Here is a 23160-nt window from a genome sequence, read left to right on the forward strand (position 1 = left end):
AGAGCTCAGACGGGGCAGTTCCAGTCACAATGAAGTTGGCGATGTCCGCAAACCATGGCATGTCGCACATTGACACAGAAAGAAGTTGCTCGTCGGGGAATGCATCATTTATCACGAGATCGTCACATGGCCTCCCTTCTTCATCTAGCCGGGACAAATGGTCCGCAACTTGGTTCTCACTTCCCCTCCGATCCACTATCTCTAAGTCAAATTCTTGCAGAACAACACCCATCTCATCAATCTTGCTTTGGAATCCTTTTTGGTCATTAGATATCGAAGGGCTGCATGGTCCGTGTGCACAATCACCTTGGCCCCCATAAGATAGGGCCAAAATTTCTCCATGGCAAATACAATGGCCAATAGCTCCTTCTCCGTCACCGTGTAGTTCCGTTGAGCCTCATTCATAGTCTTACTTGCATAATACACAGGATGGAATATTTTATTAACCCGTTGACCCAACACCGCCCCCAATGCAACATCACTAGCATCACACATCAATTTAAAGGGCAAACTCCAATTAGGCGCGGTTATGATAGGGGTAGTGGTCAACTTGTGTTTTAAGAGCTCAAAAGCCTCCATGCATTTTCCATCAAAAACGAACTTGGCATCTTTCTCTAGTAGCTTGCACAATGGATTCACAACCCTCGAGAAGTCTTTGATAAACCGCCGGTAAAACCCGGCGTGACCAAGAAAACTCCTCACCCCTTTGACAGAAGTAGGGGGAGGGAGTCTAGAAATCACCTCGATTTTTGCCTTATCAACCTCAATCCCATTTTTTGAAATCTTGTGGCCCAGCACTACACCTTCTTCCACCATAAAATGGCATTTCTCCCAATTGAGAACTAGGTTAATTTCTTCACAGCGAGCCAAAACTCTATCCAGATTCACCAAACATGCATCAAAAGAGTCACTAACCACACTAAAGTCGTCCATAAAGACCTCCAATATGTCTTCCACCATATCGGTGAAAATAGCCATCATGCATCGTTGGAAGGTCGCCGGAGCATTGCACAATCCGAACGGCATCCGGGAGAAAGCAAATGTTCCATAGGGGCATGTAAAAGTAGTCTTCTCTTGGTCCTCCGGGGCTATTAAAATTTGATTGTAGCCCGAGTACCCATCCAAGAAACAATAGAATGCTCTCCCCGCGAGACGATCAAGCATTTGGAAAAGGAATGGCAAGGGAAAATGATCCTTGCGGGTCACTTTGTTGAGCTTCCGGTAGTCCATACAAACTCTCCACCCGGTAATGGTTCGAGTGGGAATAAGCTCATTGTTGTCATTGGGCACCACCGTCATCCCTCCTTTCTTTGGCACACATTGGACTGGAGAAGTCCACGAACTGTCAAAGATTGGATAAACCACACCGGCGTCAAGCCACTTGATAACCTCTTTCTTTACCACTTCTTGCATTGCCTCGTTGAGTCTCCTTTGATGTTCAAGAGATGGCCTTGCATCCTCCTCCAAGATAATCTTATGCATGCAAAATGCGGGGCTTATTCCCCTAATGTCCGCCAAAGTCCATCCTATTGCCCTTTTCCGCTTTTGAAGCACCTCCAAAGTGGCCTCAACCTGCAAGTTAGTAAGGCAAGAAGAAAGAATAACTGGAAGAGTAGAATTAGAGCCCAAGAATTCATACCTGAGGTGTAGAGGAAGTGGTTTCAACTCCAACACCGGTGGCTCCTCAATGGATGGTTTAGTTGGTGGAGTTTTGCGGTTTTCAAGATCCAAAGATAACTTCCTAGGCTCATATGAATATGAACCCATACCATGCAATGCATTCACGCACTCCACCCTGCTAGCATCATCTTCCTCATCCATACCAAGAAGTACGGTTTCAAGGGAGTCTTCAACATTCATCATGGAACTTGTGTCATCCACTATCACAGATGTGACAATGTCTACAAGTGAACATACTTCTGTGTTGTTGGGTTGCCTCATTGATTTGCAAACATGGAATACCACCTTTTCATCACCCACTCGAAATGTCAATTCACCAGCTTCAACATCAACCAAAGCCTTCCCTGTAGCTAGGAAAGGTCTCCCAGGAATAATAGGCACTTCGAAATCCACTTCACAATCCAATATGACAAAGTCGGCCGGCAATATGAATTTGTCCACCGGACAAGCACATCGTCAATTATACTCAAAGGCCTCTTCATCGACCGGTCCGCCATTTGAAGTCTCATTGAGGTTGGCCTAGGTTGCTCAATTCCCAAAGTCTTGAAGACTGAGTACGGCATCAAATTAATGCTAGCCCCCAAGTCACATAGGGCCTTAGCAAACTCCGCACTCCCGATAGTGCAAGGAATAGTAAAAGCTCCAGGGTCTTCAAGTTTCGGGGCCATAGAATGCACAATCGCACTAACTTGGTGCGTCATTTTAGTTGTTTCACACTCCATAGAACGCTTCTTGGTGACTAAATCCTTCATGAACTTTGCGTAACCAGGCATTTGTTCGAGTGCCTCCACCAAAGGAACATTGATTGTGAGGCTTTTCATCATATCTATGAATTTCTTGAACTGATTGTCACTCTTTTGCTTTGCTAACCGTTGAGGATAAGGTGGAGGTGGTCTAGGCAAGGGTGCCCTTGGCTTTTGGCACCACCGGCTCCGGAATATCAATTATGTGTTCCCTAGATGGGTTCACGGCCTCTTGTGTTTCCACCTCGGCCTCATCAATATCTATTCTCACTTCTTTGTTCACATTTGTCTCAACCACAACTTCATCAATCAAAGGATCCACAGCTTCTTGGAGCTCAATATCATCATTCACCACTTGATTTTCATTTGAGGTTGCACATCACCGCCTCTTCCGCTTCTAGTTGTAGCTGCCATCACATGATTGTTACCCACCTTTGGATTCACTACCGTGTCACTTGGTAGCGCACCCTTAGGTCGGGTATTTAAAGCTTGAGAAATTTGTCCTATTTGCACCTCTAGGTTCCGGATGGATGTGTTATGTGAAGCCAATTGTGCGTCAGAATCTTGGTTCTTTTTCATCATCTACTCGAACATCATCTCTATCCGTCCCATATCACTCCCGGAAGAACTAGACCCTTGCGACTGAAAGGGGGTGGATTGTTTGGTTGTTGGAACATGGGGGGCCTTTGAAAGCCTTGCCCCCTACCACCATTATTCCACCCTCCTTGATTGCTATTGTTGTTGATCCAATTGTTGTTGTTCCCGTTCCAATTGCCTTGGTTGTTACCTTGATTACCCCAATTATTGTTCTGATTGTTATTGTTCCAATTGTTACCACCTTGTTGTTGATTATTGTTATTCCAATTTCCGCCTCCTTGTTGATTACCCCAATTGCCTTGGGGGCGCCATTGTTGATTCCCTTGATTTCCTCTGTTTCCTTGGTAGTTATTGACATATTGGCATTCCTCACTTTGATCATCATAACACTCGTTCGAATAACCACCACCATCATTGTTGTTGTCAAATTGCTCACCATTACCTTGAGATTGTTGTTGCCCTCTTTTCCTCCTTTTTAGCATAGAAACATTCTCCATTGCATTGACTTGGCGCGGATTTTGTACTTGTTGCAATTGCACCTTCGCCAACTGATTCATTGTTGTTGTAAGTTCGACAATAGCTTGGCCATGGTCATTCAACTCCTTGTGCAAATGGATGACCGTGGGGCACTGAGGTATCGCTCGGCTTGCCATGCCGAAGAGGTGTGGGCCATTTCATTAAGTGGCATCACATGCCTCTTGGTAAGAAAGTTCATTAAGTTCCCTCCGGCCAATTGGTTCACAATGCACTGATTCTATGGTGTTTATGCCCCTATAGAAAGTCTGCTGTATCATCGCCTCAGTCATGTCGCTATTAGGGCACTCCTTCACCATTGTTTCTATATCGTTCCCATATCTCGTGCAAAGGTTCCGTTGGCATTTGCTTGAAAGCTAGAATCTCATCCCGAAGAGCCGCCATATGACTTGGAGAAAAGAACTTGGCAATAAATCTGTCCGCCAATTCATCCCATGTGTGAATAGAATGATTTGGAAGCCTTTTAACCAGTCCAACGTTACCCCGAAGAGAAAACGGAAAAAACCTCAATCTCAACGCATCCTCTGACACTTTGTTTTGTTGCTGCCCCAACAAGTATCTACGAACCCCTTCAAGTGCTTGTATGCATTTTGATCGGAGGCGCCCGTAAAATGTCCTCTTTGCTCGAGCAAGGTCAACATGACATTTGTGATTTTGAAAGTTCTCCGCCCGGATTCGGGGAGGAATAATGGCACTCGCGTACCCTTGATTTGGAAGAACTCTTGGGACTGCTCTGGCGGTGGCGGAGGAGGGTCTGGAATATGATTGTTGTCATTTGCGTTGCCGGACAACCTCTACGTGGAACTTGAGATGGTTGAACCTCTTCGGGATCAAGATCCTCTACCTCTCCCCCGCATTCACGTTGCCAAGAGGGTCATTTGCATTGAGAGCCATAGTACCTGAATGATCGACACAAACAGAATTAGTAAACAAGAAGGAAAGAGAAGCAAAACACAAAACGAGCTAAACAGATAGTCAACACCGTAAGCTCCCCGGCAACGGCGCCAAAAAGTTGATCGCTGCCGACTCAACACTACACTAAGGTAGGAAGAGCGGGTCGCAACAGCTTTTACCCGATAGTGGATCGGGATCGATTTTCCACAGGGAGCTAGAGAGGGAGTTGTATTATCTGCTTAGTCTAGAATTGTGGTTGTGTTTCTAATATCACTTCTAACATTTTCGGTTTTTGATTTTTATATCTTCTACTTTAAGACTAATATTTAAAGCTAAATTATGCTATGGAGATATTACTAAGTTGTAATTAATATAGAGAAAGGCACTAGGGTCGTAGCATTACCTAGGTGGCTAATCAACGGGTAGATGCTACTAAGGGTAAATTGACATATTTGGGGCTTATGCTATAACCTTTGCTCAATTGTACCCACTCTCACACCTCTCGGTAGAGAGAGTGATTTTTCCCAATTGACTCTCTCGAGACCAATTGGGTAGGCCAAGTTGACCAAGCAACTAGGGTTCAAGTAGGGTAATTACTCTCTCGAGGTTTAACCCGTTAATTGGGACTACCATTTCTCATGAGTCCATCCCAATTCCTTGTTGGGTCAATTTTGGGGTTTATAGACTCTCTCTCTCTAGAAGAGTCAAATCCACCAAGCTAGAATCAGTGTTTGCAACCACCAATCCTTAATGAAAACCTAAAATTAACCCAAATAGCAAACACCCAATATCAATCTAGCCTTAGATTGCAGCACCCATTAATTACCCATACTAGGGTTGAGCCACAACCCTAGCTAGTGAGTTTAGCTACTCATGCTAGATGCAAAAATTAAAGAAATAGATGAAGAAGCAAACATAATAATTGATTACTAAGGAAGAAATACAAAATTAAAAGTTAGAAATGCCAAAAGTGGCTAAACCCAATGTACGTCTCAGCAGCATTCCGTATATAAAACTTGACCTAAAAATGGAAAAAGGATCTATTTATAGTGGCTGAAAAACTTGGACAAAAATACCCCTGCGGAGTCAGCGCGGACCGCGCAAAAAGGTAGCCCGGTCGCGTCAGCTCTTTGGACTCCTAAATCTCGTCTCTGAAGTTGGGGACCGCGGACCGCGCAGAAATGTAGCGCGGCCGCGTTGCTTGACTTGGCCAAATCACCAGCTCTCTGATTCTCATCCACGCGGACCGCACTGATATGTAGCGCGGCCGCGTGGGCTTTTAGCTTGCACTTGTGGGTCTCTGAACCTTACTGGCGCGGACCGCGCAGCAATGGAGCGCGGCCGCGTGGCTTGCAACAACAATTACCCATTCTTTGAATCTCCTAGCGCGGCCGCGTGGCATATCAGTGCGGTCCGCGCTAGGTCTTCCTGTTCCTCAACTTCACTTGGCCTTTGACACTTGAGCAGGTTTCACTCCGTTTTGAGCCGATCTTTGACATTTGTCACCTTGTCGCTCAAACCTGCAATCAAGCACAACTTGTAAGCATTTTAGGACTATTTTGTAGCAATTTGTACAAAAGCAATAGCAAGTAGGGGTATAAATCATGGTAAAATCCAAACTTATCAGCCCTTACCGAGCTTTGAGGTCTCTTCCTCGCCGTCAGGAGGCGGCCTCATTAACACTCCATCGCCAAGGCCTCCACAAGCATAATGCTCAAAGTTCACCAACATGGAAGATATGCAAAAAGGATATGGAAATATAGTAAAGATAGCAATAAAAATCTTACCGTGATTCTTGGCTGGCCACCGCGTTTTGGCCAAGTCGCTCTAGGAACGCTCGAGATAAGGAAACGAAGAATTCATAATCCACCCCGATAGGTCCCGGACTGCATCGGGGTACCAAACAGCGGTTGCATAATCAAAAGGAAGATCATTTTTTGGGAAAAAGGTAAGAAGGCGATAAAACATGCTCGAGGGAGAGACACTTACGCTCCATATTCCACTTCTCCAGGAATGGCATCCTTTCGGCTGTGATGATGTCTGAGGTCCTCACTCGGACAAATCTGCTCATCCACCCCCGATCCTTGTCCTCATCGATGCTCGAGAAGAACGGCTTCGCGGATCGAGGGTGAAGCTTGATCAAACCTCGAAAGAGACGAGGGCTATATAGTCTAATCAAGTGGTCAAGGGTAAAGGTCATACCCTCGACCTTATTGGAAATATAACGGAGCATATAGACTATCCTCCAGAAAGATGGATAGATTTGGCTAAGCGTCACCTGATACTCACGATAGAAGTCGAGAATAACTGGATCTATCACCGAGGAAGAAGGGTCTGAAGAGTCGACGGGACCCAGAGTGAATGGATATGTATATACATGAAGAAAGCCAGCCTTATGGTCAGTTATGCTTTCATTAGATTTGGGAATCTCAACTAACACTGTCCTCTCCCATTGACAGTCTTCCTTCACTCTACTAATATTAGTCACGACGCTAATATACCGGGACACGTGCTCGCATCGGCCCGGCTTAGACGAGGGATTCTCGATAGAAAAATAGAGCACAGTGTCGAACTCAGTAGGGGTACATTGTTCAACAGTTGGGGCCACCTTGGGTTTACCCTTGGATGATCGAGACGAAGAGGCAGCACCCTCTTTTCGAGGCATTGTTTTAGAGGTTATGGCCATGATAATAGAAAGGTTTTCTGAGAAAAGAAGTGAGGAACCAAGAACATAAAAGAGAAGAATGTAAAAGAGGGTGAACGTAGCTCTAAAAATTTGAAGATATTATGAAAGTGTGAATCACTAAACGGTTGGGGTATTTATAGAAGCCATATGGGCAGCGGAAAGGCCGAACCAATAGCGGTTCGTGGGCTTCTCGATAGTTGTTTTGATAGCGACCCTTGCGCGGCTTTTGCATCATGGCATTTAATGCTCTGATAGACTGACGTCATGGCAATAGTATCAACGAAGCAAGAGATAGAAATCGTTTCCTATCATTTTTATTCTAGGAAATGGGGGGACTATCTGTATACGGTGAAATCAGAGGAGCCGATTTCATGGACATTACGGTGCTCCATAGATACGCCTCCTAAGGCTCGAGACAAGACTTGAGATGCAACCTCGAAGGGTTCCCAAACGCTCGACTCTGGAGCAAATGCAGATCGATAGCTATGATGGAGCAATGGGAAGTTCCCTATGCACTTGATTAAAGCTGACCAAGCCTATTAGTCTAGTACAAGCCCGTACCGTGGCATTAAATGGCTCTATCAGCCCCATATCTTTGTAATAAATGCATCTGTATTATATTGGGATTCCCCCTCATATATAATGGGGACCCTTGCCATTTTGTACAAGGGACAACACAACACACAATATTGAATACAAAAACATCCTCTGCTCCCTAACTTAAATACATTCTCCCTTGATTCTATTATTTACATTTATTACTTACATTTATTGTGTTCTATTAATTGTTCTTCATTTATTGTTCATCATTGATCATAAAGAGACTTCATCAAATCTCTCAAAACTGTTAGTCCTTTACTAGCATCGAGCTCGACCTCGAGGCCCCGTATAACCAGGCTCGAGGCCCCGATTCTCAGCCACTCGGTTTGCTTAAACATACTATCTTCAAGCTCTTATCTTATTTTCTAGTCTCTTACTTAGCATCTATTGCTTAACAACTAGCATAAAAATACATCACGTATTTTTAGAACCACAAAATCAAATCTAATTGTTATTACCGTTTTCAAGGTAAACACCTTAATTGCCTGGTGTCACGACCCGAATTTCCCACCCTCGAGGGTCGTGATGGCGCCTACTAATAGGAGCTAGGCAAGCCAACTTAATTAACAAATTCATTAAACACATGTTCCATTTTAACAATTAGCGGCATTAAATAAAGGTGACAGAATTAAAATCATAAGCGGAAGACTTAAATGTAGATAGATGATCGATGATACAGAAGTTCCAACACATATATCTCTACCCCGGGACTGGAGTCACATACTCACGAACATCTAAGGAGAAAGTCTAAAAGAAACATAATCTGTTTAACTCGGGTACAATGAGATGACAGCCAAATGTAAAGATAGAAGGGAGACGCCGGGCCTACGGACGCCTGCAAGCTACCTCGGGTCTCTCTGGACTGAAGGTTCGCCCCCGAGCTAATGTTGCTGCTGCTGCTCAATACCTGGACCTTTGCAAAAGTGCACAGAGTGTAGCATCAGCACAACCGACCCCATGTGCTGGTAAGTGCCTAGCCTGACCCCGGCGAAGTAGTGACGAGGCCAGACTGGACCTCACATAAACCTGTGCAATTATAAATATACAGCAGAAATCGAAGTACAAGGCAACTAACAGTATGAAAGGGGAAACATGCTGTGGGGAGCTAACAATATCAACTATAAATCCAAAGTAATCAATCTAGGTGCAATTTAAAATTTAAGGCGAACAAGAAACTAATACCAACACTAAACACATTTGCATCAATAACTGTTGCGGCGCGCAACCCGACCCTAATACATTTCAACACTGTTGCGGCGTGCAACCCGATCCACAATTATACCCGTTGCGGCGTGCAACCCGATCCACAATTATCACTGTTCCGGCGTGCAACCCGATCCACAATTATCACTGTTGCGGCGTGCAACCCGATCCACAATTATCATTGTTGCGGCATGCAACCCGATCCTCATATAACATTGTTGCGGCGCGCAACCCGATCCGTAATGTATACCTCTCAACCTTGCCCAAGCAACAGTCACAAATAAAGGCAAAGGAGTGAACAAGTATTCGGAAAGAAATCCCAACAAGGGTACGCAAACAACCAATAACAACCATGCAAGAGTAAATCGTTATTTCTCTTTTTCTTTCATTTTCATATCCTAGTTCTCATTAGCACTCGTGTCAAGCTCCAAGGCATTTCTCATTTCATATGCTCTCACCATTTGTATTTCAGACCGAGCCAATGCTCCACGAATTTCTACAATTACAATATCTTTCACAAGGTGTCTACCACGTATAGAAGCCATCAAATAACATGGAAGGCATAACAATATCCAAACAACCCACATATAAGGACTCACGGTCATGCTAGACCCCAATGTATAGGAACTCGTCACCATACCTATACATCGTACTCGATCATTTAGCAATTAGCAAACAAGACTCGACTCCTATTCCCTCAAGCTAGGGTTAAACCAAACACTTACCTCAACTTCCACGGCCAATACAATCCTCCACAATCGTTTTCCCTCTCGAACTCGGCTCTAACTCAACCAAATCTATGCGATAAGGATTTCATGATATCAATATGTGCTAGACAAATCAAACCCAATGACTAATTATAGCTTTTTCATCAATTTACCCCAAAAGGTCAAAAATGCTCCGGGCCCACATGGTCAAAACCCGAGGTTCGAACCAAAACCCTTTTACCCATTCCCCCATGAACTCAAATATGTAAGCTATTTTGGAATCAGACCTCGAACTGAGGTCCAAAACCCCCAAATTTTAGAAAACCTAGATTCTACCCTAAATTCCCAATTTCCCCATTAAAATCTTTGTTTTGAAGTTGAAATTATGTTTAAGGATGTTAAGGAGTAAAGAAAATCAGTTAGAAAACATTTACCAATTCGTTTTGAAGAAGTGGAATCGTTTGGAAAATCGCCTCTTATGTTTTGGGTTTTGAAAAAAGTGAAAAATGACTGAAAATCCCGACTTTATATACTAAGCTGAAGACTGGCGCGGACCGCACAAAAATGCACCGCGGCCGCGCCGAGGAAGGGAAGAAAAATGACTCTCTGAACCTACCCAGCGTTGACCGCACTGATTTGGTGCGCGCCGCGCTGGTTGAATGGACCCAAGACCCACTCTCTGAATCTCCCAGCGCGGACCGCACTGATTCGGTGCGCGGCCGCGCTGGTCGACCTAGAATTCACTGGCCCTCTGAACTTAGCCACGCGGACCGCGCTGAAAAGCACCGCGGCCGCGCGGCTTCCAGCGCGGACCGCGCGGAAATGACCGCGGCCGCGCTGGGGCCTGCAACCCCTGAACCTGCAACCATCTGCTATTTTTAAGCCTAAGACCTCCCGGGACCTACTCAAAACTCACCCGAGCCCTCGGGACTCCAAACCGAACATACATATAAACTCAAAAACATCCTACGGACTCATCTGTGCGATCGAATCGCCAAAACAACATCGAATTAGGCCTCAAGACCCATGATTCCTTCCAATTTCCATGAAACATCAAATTTACTGCTTCTAGCTCAAAACACGTCAAATGACGTCCAAATCTAACCAAACTTCACAGCAATTGCTTAACTCATATTTAAGACTTGTGCCGGGCGTCGGAACCAAAATACGAGCCCAACAGCACAGTCTTCTAAACAAATAACACTTTCCAATTCTTTAATTATTTTCAGAAAATAATTTCACGTAAAAATTCATTCCTCGGACTCGGGATCTCGGAATTTGATTCCGGGCACACCCCCAAGTCTCATATTTTTCTACGGACCCTCCGGGACTGTCGAATCACGAGTCCGGGTCCGTTTGCCCAAAACGTTGACCGAAGTCAAACTTAATCAATTAAAACATCAGAATTTTATTACTTTTCTCACAAATTCATGTTTAAACGTTCCGGCTACGCGCCCGGACTGCGCACACAAACTCGAGGCAACCCCCAAGTGAGGTTTTCACGGCCTCAGGAATACAGAGCGAGTAGGAATACAGGTGATGACCCTTTGAGTCGTCACATTAAGCCTCTATGTAAATGTAATCGTGATCTTTTGGAAAATTTCATTTCTTTTCCTCTATGATGTTCTAGGATTTCGAGGCTTTGACACCCAATCTTCTTGCGAGAACAATAGAGACAGTTGAAGGTGGTGGACTAATTGTATTGTTGCTTCCCACTTTGTCCTCTCTTACGAGCCTCTACGCTATGGCCATGGTACACTCCAGTCCCAACTGCTCTGCTTTCTAGGCTGGAAAACTTTGAAAAAGTAGTAGATTCATGATGTCTCTTCCTTTTTTACTTCTTATTTGTTTTCTCTTTCTTGCTCTTTATTGTTAAATAAGATTTCAGCTGATCTCTCACACACACACACACAAGGAGAAGAGTATTTGAATGAAGAAGCTACTACTGGCTTGCAGATTGCTAATTGGTTTTCTATGCGTGCTTAATCTTAAGACTCACTGAAGTTTTGCGAAAATGCAGGATGTTCACTACAGATTTCGTACGGAATCCCATGCACATGCTACCCCTCGCTTTAATGAGCGTTTTATACTCTCTATTGCATCATGTGAAACATGTATTGTCACATGAAGAATATTACTGCTGTTCCTGTTCAAGAGGTAAAGTTCTTTCTGGATCAGTTCGGTCATGAGTCATTCTATTTATTGATTTCCATATATATAAGATGATAGGCATTGATTCAGATGATAGTCCATATAAATTATAGTTCTCATTTACTATGCTAAACTTGGTGATCTATTTTCGTTGCCCCCTTTAAGCGTATGTGATATAATCATTCTTATCTCAGAAGGGATTCTCTTGCTTTCGGGTGATTCCTCTTTGAGCCCAGACACTGTTTTCATTTACTATCGAGAACTGGATTCGTGAAAATAGGGGATCTCCACTTGACTTATAGCTGCCCCCTCAGCCATACATCCTTTTTTCTTTTGGCCGTTTTTGTTAGGCATTGAACCCCACCTTAGGTGCTGATTGGTGTCCTCCCCTCAATGGAGAGTCGTCTGCAGTTCACACTTGGGAAAATTACACCATATCAGATGTTTAACTGCGAAAGAATTACTATTTCCGGAGTCACTTTTAGTACAGGGTAACCATCTTTGTTAATCTCTTGATATAAGCATTCATGATTCTTTCTTTGATAAAGGATTCGGAGGGGCTTTCAGAAGCAGAAAGGGAATTAAGGAATTTAAAAGAACAATTGAATGAAGACTTTCCTGTGGGTCCTCTTATTCGTAAATGCTGTACCTTGGACCAGGTTAGTTACTTTGCTTGAACTGTAAAAGTTGGCATTTGTTCTTTCAATTGTTCTCTGAATATGTCATTCGTAGCCATTTACTAGACTCTGTGGAACTAACCCCAGGATAAAGAGTAACTTGCATGCAAGGTAGATGTTTAACTGAGTTATTGTATAGAACACAAGATTAACAGGAGATAATGTCTTGATACCTGGTAAAATTTACATTTACTGTGGACACTTTGTCCTTTTCTTTTGCGGCGGAATGTTGGATCGGTTGCAACCACTGGTAACTAGAATCAATAAGTAATCAGACAATATCAGTTAATAGCAGTTTCTTAAAAAAAAAAAATAGATAGCATAAGAGGGTAGTTCTTTAGGATTTGAGATTTCGGAGGAATCTACAACATTGGGAGATGGAAGTGTTCCACAACTTGATCGAGTTATTGTATGGGTTGGATTCATCAAATAACATATCCGATATGTGGAGGTGGTGAGAGAGTAGGGAGGATATTTTCTCTGTTAAATCTTTTTATAAGTGTCTACTAGAGAGGGAGGAGCATATTTTCCCTCATCGCTCTATTGGTATTCCCAAAGCACCTAGAATGGTGTGTTTCTTTGTGCGATGGCAGCAAAGGGAGTGATTTTGACAGCAGAAAATCTAAGAGGAGGATTATTCATGTTAGTTGGTGTTTCATGTGCAAAAGCTCGGGCGAAGATGTAGATAATCTCATATTGCATTGTCAAGTGGCTAATTAGTCGTGGAGGTTGGTCATTTAACTTGTTTGGGATGCAATGGGTGATGGCGGGCACAATCAAGGAGGCGTTGAATAGTTTGGCTCACATGAGGGGGAGTAGGAACCCTAGGGCATGGAGCATACCCCTTAGCAATCATGTGGGGTTATTTGGGAGAGAGGAATAGGTCATTTGAAAGGGTGGAACAAGATTTTAGAAAATTGCAATATAGTCTTTTGTTTCTTGTTTATTTTTGGTGTAATCATGAGGTCCCGTTTGTATAGAGGATTGAGCCTCTTTTATGGAGAACTCTATTTTGGTGTAGGTTCTCTTCTTTTGGTATATGGCTTGTATACGGGGTTCCCCCAGTTGTTAATAAAATTATTTACCTTATTATTCAAAAAAGAGTGGGTGCTGTAGTAAGTACAACCATACATTAGAACTTGTCCTAAACTTGGAGCTTGTTAATTTAAAGCTTAATCATTAATTGGTGCTTGTATTGGTTTTTTTTCTTTGTTTGAATAATTCTTTTCCTACTTTTTTGGATTGAAAATCAACTGTCAACAAGTCAAAATTTGAGAGTTGTCAGCACTTAAACGTTCTAATATGATTTTTTCTTTATTTTTGATGAAATTATTACCTAAAGTAGATTTCTCCATCCAAAGTGTTGATGATGAATACAGACAAAAGAAGCTGCTGGTTGAATTGTGCAATCCTTTTGTTGCAGATTCATGCAGTTCGGTTGGGCCAACCGCTTATAAAATAAAGCTTCACGACTTGTGATAAATAAAAAGAGCTTCACTTACAAAGTAAAAGAATATGACTTGCTGATAAAGAAATATCACTTTGTGGGCTTTGAATCTTGAAGTTAGTAATTTTACTAGCATGTTAAGTCCTCATTGTGTCTATATTATCTGTTGGAGTTCCTGCATTTCCCTTTCATAAAAAATGACTTCTTGTTCTTCCATGCTTTCATTAAATAAATCTTAACTCTTTTCTAATTGTTTAGTAAATTTTTGAAAGAACTATTTTTACTAGGTTAAATGGATGAATTCAATATCTGACTTTGTAATACATGAGTTCACCATAAATAGCAGTTGTCTGTCCACCTCAATTTAGACATTTTTGTCCTGTTACTGTAAGGTGCTATTAATCAAACAATATGAAATAGGGCAAAGCAGTGATCACATTTCTTGACGCTATCCTGGATAAGACGCTCCGAAGCACTGTTGCTCTGCTTGCTGCTCGTGGCCGGGGGAAGTCAGCTGCTCTTGGGTTGGCAATTGCAGGGGCTGTTGCTGCAGGGTAAATCTGGTTTTGGTTTCAATATTCATTCCTCTCGGTGATTCTACTTTTTTTTTTTAATAACGGTGGTCGGGTGTCAATGATTATACTGGGTAGTTGTTGTTGTTGTTTGGTCGGGTGTCAATGGATATTTAAAAACCGACTAAATCGATCGAACCGTACTGCATTGAACCGATTTTCAGGTATATAAATGTACCGATAATTAGGGCAGGTTTTTAATTTTACGAAAATAAACCAAAAAAATACCGAACCAAACCGTACCGAATAAATTTATATGTAAAAAATATATTTATATATTAAGTTTAATAATAATAAAACATTAAATTTTCCTTGGGTCTTGAATTATGAAAACAATTACAAGCCAACAAGTAATAAACTCAAAATCATAATTCCCAAACCTTTTATGCTATTCCCATTGAAACTAAATTATTTCCAGCATATTCAATAGTAAGACACAAGGTATTGTAGCGATTATGAGTAGCAAACTACAATGTATTGATTATGATTCCTTTCTTATGATTTAGATTTATCTTTTTTAATATTTAATCTTCTATAGACTTTATTCTTGAGTCCCAATCCCAGCTTGGTTAATATCTTTCCACTCGTGTGATTTATATTTTCTTTCTATTAGTTTGTTTAGTGTCTTTTACTTGTTGTAGAGTAGTTGATGGATCTGCACTCTAGCCATCTTTCATATTTTCTTAATTCACCACCCTTTAAAATCTAAAAATGTCTAGAGAGTTTTGCTAAGTCCTATAAAAGTATGTATGTTATTGCATTCTACTTCTACTAGCGGTTTTTACATGACATTTAAAAAAAATACCGAAAATTAACCGAATCGTACCGATACCGAAGAGAAACCGATATGATTGGGATGGTTTCAAAAGTATAATTTTGGTTATACATAATAGAACCACCGAAAAATTGGTTTGGTACAAAATAACTGGTGAACCGAACCATTGACAACCCTACAGTGGTGTCTGGGCCAGCTTGTTCGCACCTCGACTAAATACACCGGATACCTGCTACCTCCCCACCAGCAACATGTATTTATAACTCTGTCCACCAAGGCTTAGATGGGAAGAAATAACCTAGTGCTTTTTGTCTTACTAGGGTTTGAACCTGAGATCTCATGGTTTTCCACCCACTTCATTATCACTAGGCTACACACGCTTGGGTTCCTCTGTGATCCTCTTTGTGCTTTACTAACTTCTAAAGTTTGCTATTACAGGTATTCCAATATTTACGTAACAGCACCTAGTCCTGAAAATCTGAAAACTCTGTTTGACTTTGTCTGCAAGGGTTTTGCTATGCTCGAGTACAAGGTAAGAGGCAGATATATCTGTTTGAGCAGGGTCAATTTTCATTGTCTCTATGAAATCTATCTTTTCCAGGGATGTTATTTTTCCTTTTGAGTTATCCATTTGGCCCTTCAAGTCCTTTTAAGTGAGAAGATGCTTCCCCTGCTGAAATGTGCCTAGAAACATAAATATGGTATAAGATTTTCTTAGCGTTCTCGTGTAAGGGATTTTTCCCTGTCTCACATGTAGTTGGTATCTGGGATTGATTTCACGTTCTACTGATGGTATATAGAGATATTTTCATAGTCTCTATGAAATCTATCTTTTCCAGGGATGTTGTTTTTCCTTTTGAGTCAGCCATTTGGCTTCAAGTCCTTTTAAGTGAGAAGATGCTTCCCCTACTGAAATGTGCATAGAAACATAAATATGGTTATAAGATTTTTTTAAAGTTCTCGTGTAAGAGAATTTTCCCTGTCTCACATATAGTTGGTATCTGAGATTGATTTCACGTTCTGCTGATGGTATATAGAGATATTGTAACTTACTATATGAACACCTTGATTATGATATTGTGAAAAGCAATAATCCGGAGTTTAAAAAATCTATCGTGAGGATCAACATCTATAAGCAGCACAGACAAAGAATTCAGGTCTGTAATATTGGGGAGGAGTTATATCATGATAATGGCTCTTCCATTTTCCAAGCTCATTCTTGCGGTGAATAATCCTTGAATCTGATATCACTTTCTTTCTCCTTCACTTTCTGCATCTTCTGTTGTCCCTGAACATTAGATGGCATTTTGAAAGCTTGCTCTAATTTAGTTCCTCTTGGTGGTAATTTCTGTATGCTGGCTAGATATCTTGTATTTCTCTCTTGTGCTTCTGTGTTCTCTTAAGGTTGTCAATATGTTGGTATTATTAAACTAATATTTTTCCTCTTCTTAGAAATAGAAACATAAGTATCTTTTACACCCGTACTGTTCGATATTTGCAAAGCGTTTTTGCAAGTATCTGATCATTGATTTACTTTATCATGTCTAATGCAATTAATGTTCCTTTTGTCTGAGTTTCTGATATTCTCTACATCATTTATGCAATGCCAGTATATACTACCACATGAGCATGAAAAGCTATCACAAGTGGAATTGTTGGTGGTTGATGAAGCAGCAGCTATTCCATTACCTGTTGTCAGATCTTTGCTTGGTCCATACCTCGTCTTCCTTGCATCAACTGTGAACGGGTATGAGGCAGTGTTCTGCTTAGTTTCCATCTAGTAATGTTATGCTCTCCAAAGAACCTCCTTTGCCAATATATGGTGCTTCTTCTAGTTTTGTTTCTTACACCGAAGAACCTCCTTTGCAGTATATGTTTCTTCTGTAGTTTTATTTCTTACTCACTTATACGGCAGAAGAATATTGCTGAACAGTCTTGTGTGTTTACCCTGGGGTTAACGGCATTGATGATGAATCTATTCTTGTTATCTTTTTAAAAGCTATGAAGGTACTGGAAGATCCTTATCACTGAAGTTGCTGCAGCAACTAGAGGAACAAAGTCGGATGTCCAAAAGTGCAGACAATGCACTTTCAGGTATTTCAGCTCCAGTTTTGCTAGTCATCACTCGACTTATGGTGTGTAGAGTCCATGTGGCCTGAAATTTAATGGTATAAGGAGGAACTATGGAAGCAAAGAAAACTGAGATGAGAGAGCACTGTTATTCGGTTCGGAATTCCATTAAATGCATACTTTTCTCCGATGTTACTCGGACTCTCCAAAAATGTCCTTGGGTACGTGTCGGATCCTCTAATTATGTAGACTACACATCAAAATCTATATAATTATGTTCTTGAAAAATATACTTATGGCATTGAAGTGTAGTCTATATTTTGACTACCTATAATCTTTAACCCATTCTGACCATCTAAAATTATGAATACTATGAAAAATTTAAAACCAAATTGTAAAATAATGCGGACGAAATATATGAAAAAGTAATAAAAAACATAAATATATAGCTCACTATAGTCTGGAAACAACATAAACATAATCATTAGAAACAATTACTGTTATTTAAAATATGTAGAATTTTAAATCAGTTAATATTTTGATTATTAAATTTTTTCATTTGAATTATGTGGAAAAATCTAATAATTGAAAGTTTAAATCAATAAAGATTTTACCTTAAATAAATTTTTTCCTTATTTGGACTATGCAACATAACTATAAGACATTGCATGTTAATCTTAATATTCAGAACTTCAAAATCAACTTAAATTTTATTTATTGAATTTTTGTTTAATATTTAAAAATTACGCTCTGTAATTATTTCAACGTGCAAAATCATAAAGAAAAATATATTTTAAATGAGTAGAATCTACTCAATAATGGCAGGATATCATACACGCAATAGTTATTTTTCTATTAATATTTGTAGACTTGAAGCAATAAGAATAAAATAGTAAAAGATAAAAATATATTCTCAATGAGCTGTCATTAATTATTTCTTTTTTTCCATAAATATTCCAACAAATGACAGCCCCCTATATTATTATATATTATGTTATTTTTTTATAAATTATTAATTAAGTATTAGTCATCTTTAAAGTTTATAATGCCACTTATCAATTTGTGTTATTTGAAAAATTATCGTAATAAAAGTATTTTTTTACTTGTTTGTTTATATAATAGGAAAAAAAATTAACAATAATTTTTATAGGTTATTCTTATTATTCTTTGAAGACTTCCATTTACTCGATTTCCCTACTAAATGGGATCAACATTTCTAATTTTAGAAAGTTATCTAATTTGTTTTTATTTTATAATTAACAACAACAACATACCTAGTATTATCCCACACCGTGGGGTTTGGGGAGGGCAGTGTGTACGCAGACCTTACCCCTACCTTGTGAGAATAGGGAGACTGTTTCCAATAGACCATCGGCTTAGGAAAGCATAAACACCACATTAATAAAAATATAGACAAGAAGGGACAGTACCAAAAAGCCATGTAAAAACAGAATAAAAACACGACAACAAGGTGATCAACAATGAAAGAAAATAATTGTTAGTCATAAAAACCTACTACCAACAGAAAACGAGACTGCGTGCCAATACTATTGTTATGACCACTCTAGACCTACTCTACTACCCTAATCCTCGACCTCCATACCTTTCTATCAAGGGTCTTGTCCGCGGTCAGCTGAAGCTGCGCCATGTCTTGCTAATCACCTTTTCGTACCTCTTCTTTGGCCTACCTCTACCTCTTCGTAGGCCCTCCAATGTCAACCTCTCACACTTCCTCATCGGGGCGTCTGTGCTCCTCCCCCTCACATGACCAAACCACCTAAGCCGCGCTTCCCGCATCTTGTCTTCAATAGGGGCCACACCCACCTTGTCGCGAATAACCTCATTTATGATCCTATCTAACCTGGTGTGCTCGCACATCCATCTCAAAATCCTCATCTCTGCTAGCTTCATCTTCTGGACATGAGCACTCTTGACTGGCCAACACTCAGCCCCATACAACATTGTTGGTCTGACCACCACTCTGTAGAACTTACCCTTAAGTTTCGGTGGCACCTTCTTGTCACACAAAACACCGGAAGCGAGTCTCCATTTCGCCCATCCCGCCACAATTCGATGGGTGACATCTTCATCAAGCTCCCCATCCCCTGAATGATAGACCCAAGGTACTTAAAACTCCCTCTCCTAGGGATGGCCTACCAGTCCAGCCTCACCTCCCCTTCCCCTCCTTGAGTCTCGCCACTGAACTTACACTCCAAGTATTCCGTTTTGGTCCTGCTTAACTTGAAACCTTTAGATTCCAGGGTCTATCTCCATACCTCTAATTGCGCGTTCACACCGTCTCGCGTCTCGTCAATCAATACAATATCATCTGCAAATAGCACGCACCACGACACCTCCCCTTGGATGTTGCGCGTCAGTACGTTCATCACTAGAGCAAACAAAAAAGGGCTGAGTGCCGACCCCTGATGCAACCCCATCATAACCGAAAAATGGTCCGAGTCCCCACCCACCGTCCTCATTCGGGTCTTTATTCCATCATACTTGTCCTTAATGAAGCTGACATAGGCAACCAGTACACCTCTAGCCTCCATACATCTTCACAAAACCTCCCTTGGAACTTTATCTTACGCCTTTTCCAAGTCTATGAAAACCATATGCAAGTCCTTCTTTATCTCCCTATAGTGCTCCATCAATCTCCTAACAAAGTGGATGACTTTTGTAGTCGAACGCTCTGGCATAAACCCGAACTGGTTCTCGGAAATAGACACACTCCTCCTCTCCTTTAGCTCTTACCACTCTCTCCCAGACTTTCATAGTATGACTAAGCAGCTTGATACCCCGATAGTTATTGTAATTTTGGATATCACCCTTGTTCTTGTATACAGGAACCATCGTGCTTCACCTCCATTCTTTGGGCATCTTCTTCGTTCTAAAAATGACATTAAATAACCTAGTGAGCTACTCCAAGCGTGCCTTGCCTACGCTCTTCCAAAACTCCACCGGAATTTTATCCGACCCGGTCGCTTTGCCCTTACTCATCTTACACATAGCTCCCTCAACTTCATCAATTCTAATCCGCCTACAATACCCAAAGTCACAACGACTCCCGAAGAGTTCCAAATCACCCAATACAATGCTCCTGTCCCCGTCCTCGTTCAAGAGACTATGGATGTAGGTCTGTTATCTTCGACAGATAAGCCCCTCATCCAACAAAACTCTACCTTCTTCGTCCTTGATGCACTTCACTTGGTTCAGGTCACGCGTCTTCCTTTCTCTCGCCTTGGCTAACCTGAACAACCTCTTATCCCCACCTCGACCCTCGAGTTCCTCATACAAATGACTAAAAGCTGCAGTCTTGGCCGCCGTAACTACTAGCTTTGCCTCTTTCTTAGCCAACTTATAATGCTTCCTATTCAGCCTCTTCTCCTCCTCGTCTACACTTTCCACTAGCTTCAGATACGTTGCTTTCTTGGTTTCCACTTTTCCTTGCTCCTCTCCATTCCACAACCAGTCTCCCTCGTGACCACTAGAGTAACCCTTTGAGACCCCGAATACCTCTCTCGCGGCTTCCCTCATGCACTATGTAGTCGTGGTCCACATAGCGCTTGTGTCACCACTACTCCAAGCCCCCATAGTCACCTGCTTGACCCCCAACTCTTGCGCTTTAGTTTCCGTCAAGGCTCCCCACTTTATTCTATGTTGGCTATACATCGCCCTCTTCCTCCTCTTCCTCATGATCTCAAGGTCCATGACCAGGAGCCTATGAAGGGTCGAGAGGTTCTCACTTGGGATGACCTTGCAATCTGTGCAAAGACCTCTATCTGACTTCCTGCAAAGTAGATAATCAATCTAAGTCTCGGCTACATAACTCCGGAAGGTGACCAAGTGCTCCCTCTTCTTCGGGAAACTCGAGTTTGCTATCACCAAATCAAATGCTCTAGCAAAGTCCAGCAGAGGCGTTCCTCCTCCGTTTCTATCTCCAAAACCAAAGCCACCATGCACATCATCATACCCCCGGACGTCGCTCCAATGTGGCCGTTGAAATCTCCTTCTATGAAAAGCTTCTCGGTATGCGGGATACCACGCACCATCTCATCCAAATCCTCGTAGAAACGTCTCTTGACTTTCTCATCCAAGCCTGCTTGGGGTGCGTATCCACTGATTATGTTCAAAGTAAAATCTCCAACAACTAGCTTGATAGTCATCAGCCTGTCATTCACCGTCTTAACTTCCACCACTAGTTCATGGAGGTCTTATCAACCAAGATACCTACCCCGTTCCTGACCCACCCTCCCAGAATACCAAAGTTTGAAACTGCTCGCATCTCGTACCTTACCTCCTACCCACCTAGTCTCCTGTACACAAGCTATATTAATCTTTCTTTTCTTGAGAATCTTCGCTAACTCTACAGATTTTCCAGTCAAAGTTTCTATGTTCCAAGACCCCACTCTCAGCCTAGTAGCTCCCTTTACCCCTCTTACCTCCTTATTTAATTATATTTAATTTATGTAATTTTTAAAAAAAATTATTCATTGACATAGAAAACACGCGCAAAGCGCGTACCTTAAGACTAGTAGTTACTAAAAGGCAGGAGATACATCTGCAATTGTGCTTGTTTTTGTTAAATAACATAGTCTTTCTTATCTTAATTCATGCCTTAAATTGTGCCTTGGGCAATGCAGGTCTATGACTGAATCTTAGCAACTAAAACCAAGTATTTTGGTGAATAAGGCTGGAGTTATTCAAAGTAAATACTTATAATACATGCTTTTAAAATATTCCAACTCCAAAGGTCCTTGCAGGTCCACTTGTGAATTTAAATGATGGAAAGTTTCCTATGACTGGACGTTTAATTTAATTAAATGCTGACATACGCTCTTGTCTTTAAAAATAGTGCTTTCTCTCAGGGCATTGTTCATTCATAAGTATCACCCTTTTTCTATGATGTACTTTTGCCTCTCATGATTATTGATGTTTGAAGTAGTGGTATGATAGATTGTCAAAGGTCTGTGCAAATCTTGTTTCATTCATCTAGTTGTTTAAAATCTGAATTTTCCCCTCAAATGTAGGTCGGCTTTTTAAAAAGATAGAATTGAGTGAATCAATTAGATATGCTTCTGGCGATCGCATTGAACAGTGGCTTAATGCTTTGCTCTGTTTGGATGTCACAAATACTATCCCAAGTATCAGAAGGTAAAACTTCTTTGGCTTAACCTAGTTCCTACAGAAGTCAACCATAGTTACAATTCTCTTTTTTTCACCAGGTTACCACAACCGGGTGATTGTGATCTCTACTACGTTAACCGGGACACACTTTTCTCTTATCATAAAGATAGTGAGTTATTTCTGCAGGTAAATCACCTTTCCTCTTGAAGTAATGTATTGTTTACCTTTAGGCTATTTTTTCTTGGTCAACTTTGATATATTGTGATCCTTTTGCATTGAAACATTTGCAGCGAATGATGGCCCTCTATGTTGCTTCGCATTACAAAAATTCTCCAAATGATTTACAATTGATGGCTGATGCTCCAGCTCACCACTTGTTTGTGCTACTAGGTATGATTAAAACCTATTGATGCTTTTTCAATAGAACATAATAGATTAATTGCGCATTAAATAAATGCAAGAGCGCCTAACTAATGTTTTCACAGGCCCTGTTGACGAGTCAGAAAATCGTCTTCCTGATATTCTCTGCGTCATCCAGGTTAGTGGTCTTGTTTGATAAGTCAATCATGTAAGGTTGATTTTTTAAGTCCTTTCTGATAAGGACAGTACTCGTTGGCCTCAAACCCGGACAATGACATTGTCTGTGTTTATCGCTCATGATATCATAAGCCTTATTTGTTAGAGACACGAACTTTGA

General features: G+C 41.3%; 1 pseudogene; it reads left to right on the forward strand.

The window, feature by feature from the left end:
- LOC109225062 overlaps positions 1 to 23160 on the forward strand; it is a 50900-nt pseudogene that overhangs the window by 17741 nt on the left and 9999 nt on the right.

The sequence above is a fragment of the Nicotiana attenuata genome, chromosome 4, assembly GCF_001879085.1.
Source record: "Nicotiana attenuata strain UT chromosome 4, NIATTr2, whole genome shotgun sequence".
NCBI lineage: Eukaryota > Viridiplantae > Streptophyta > Magnoliopsida > Solanales > Solanaceae > Nicotiana > Nicotiana attenuata.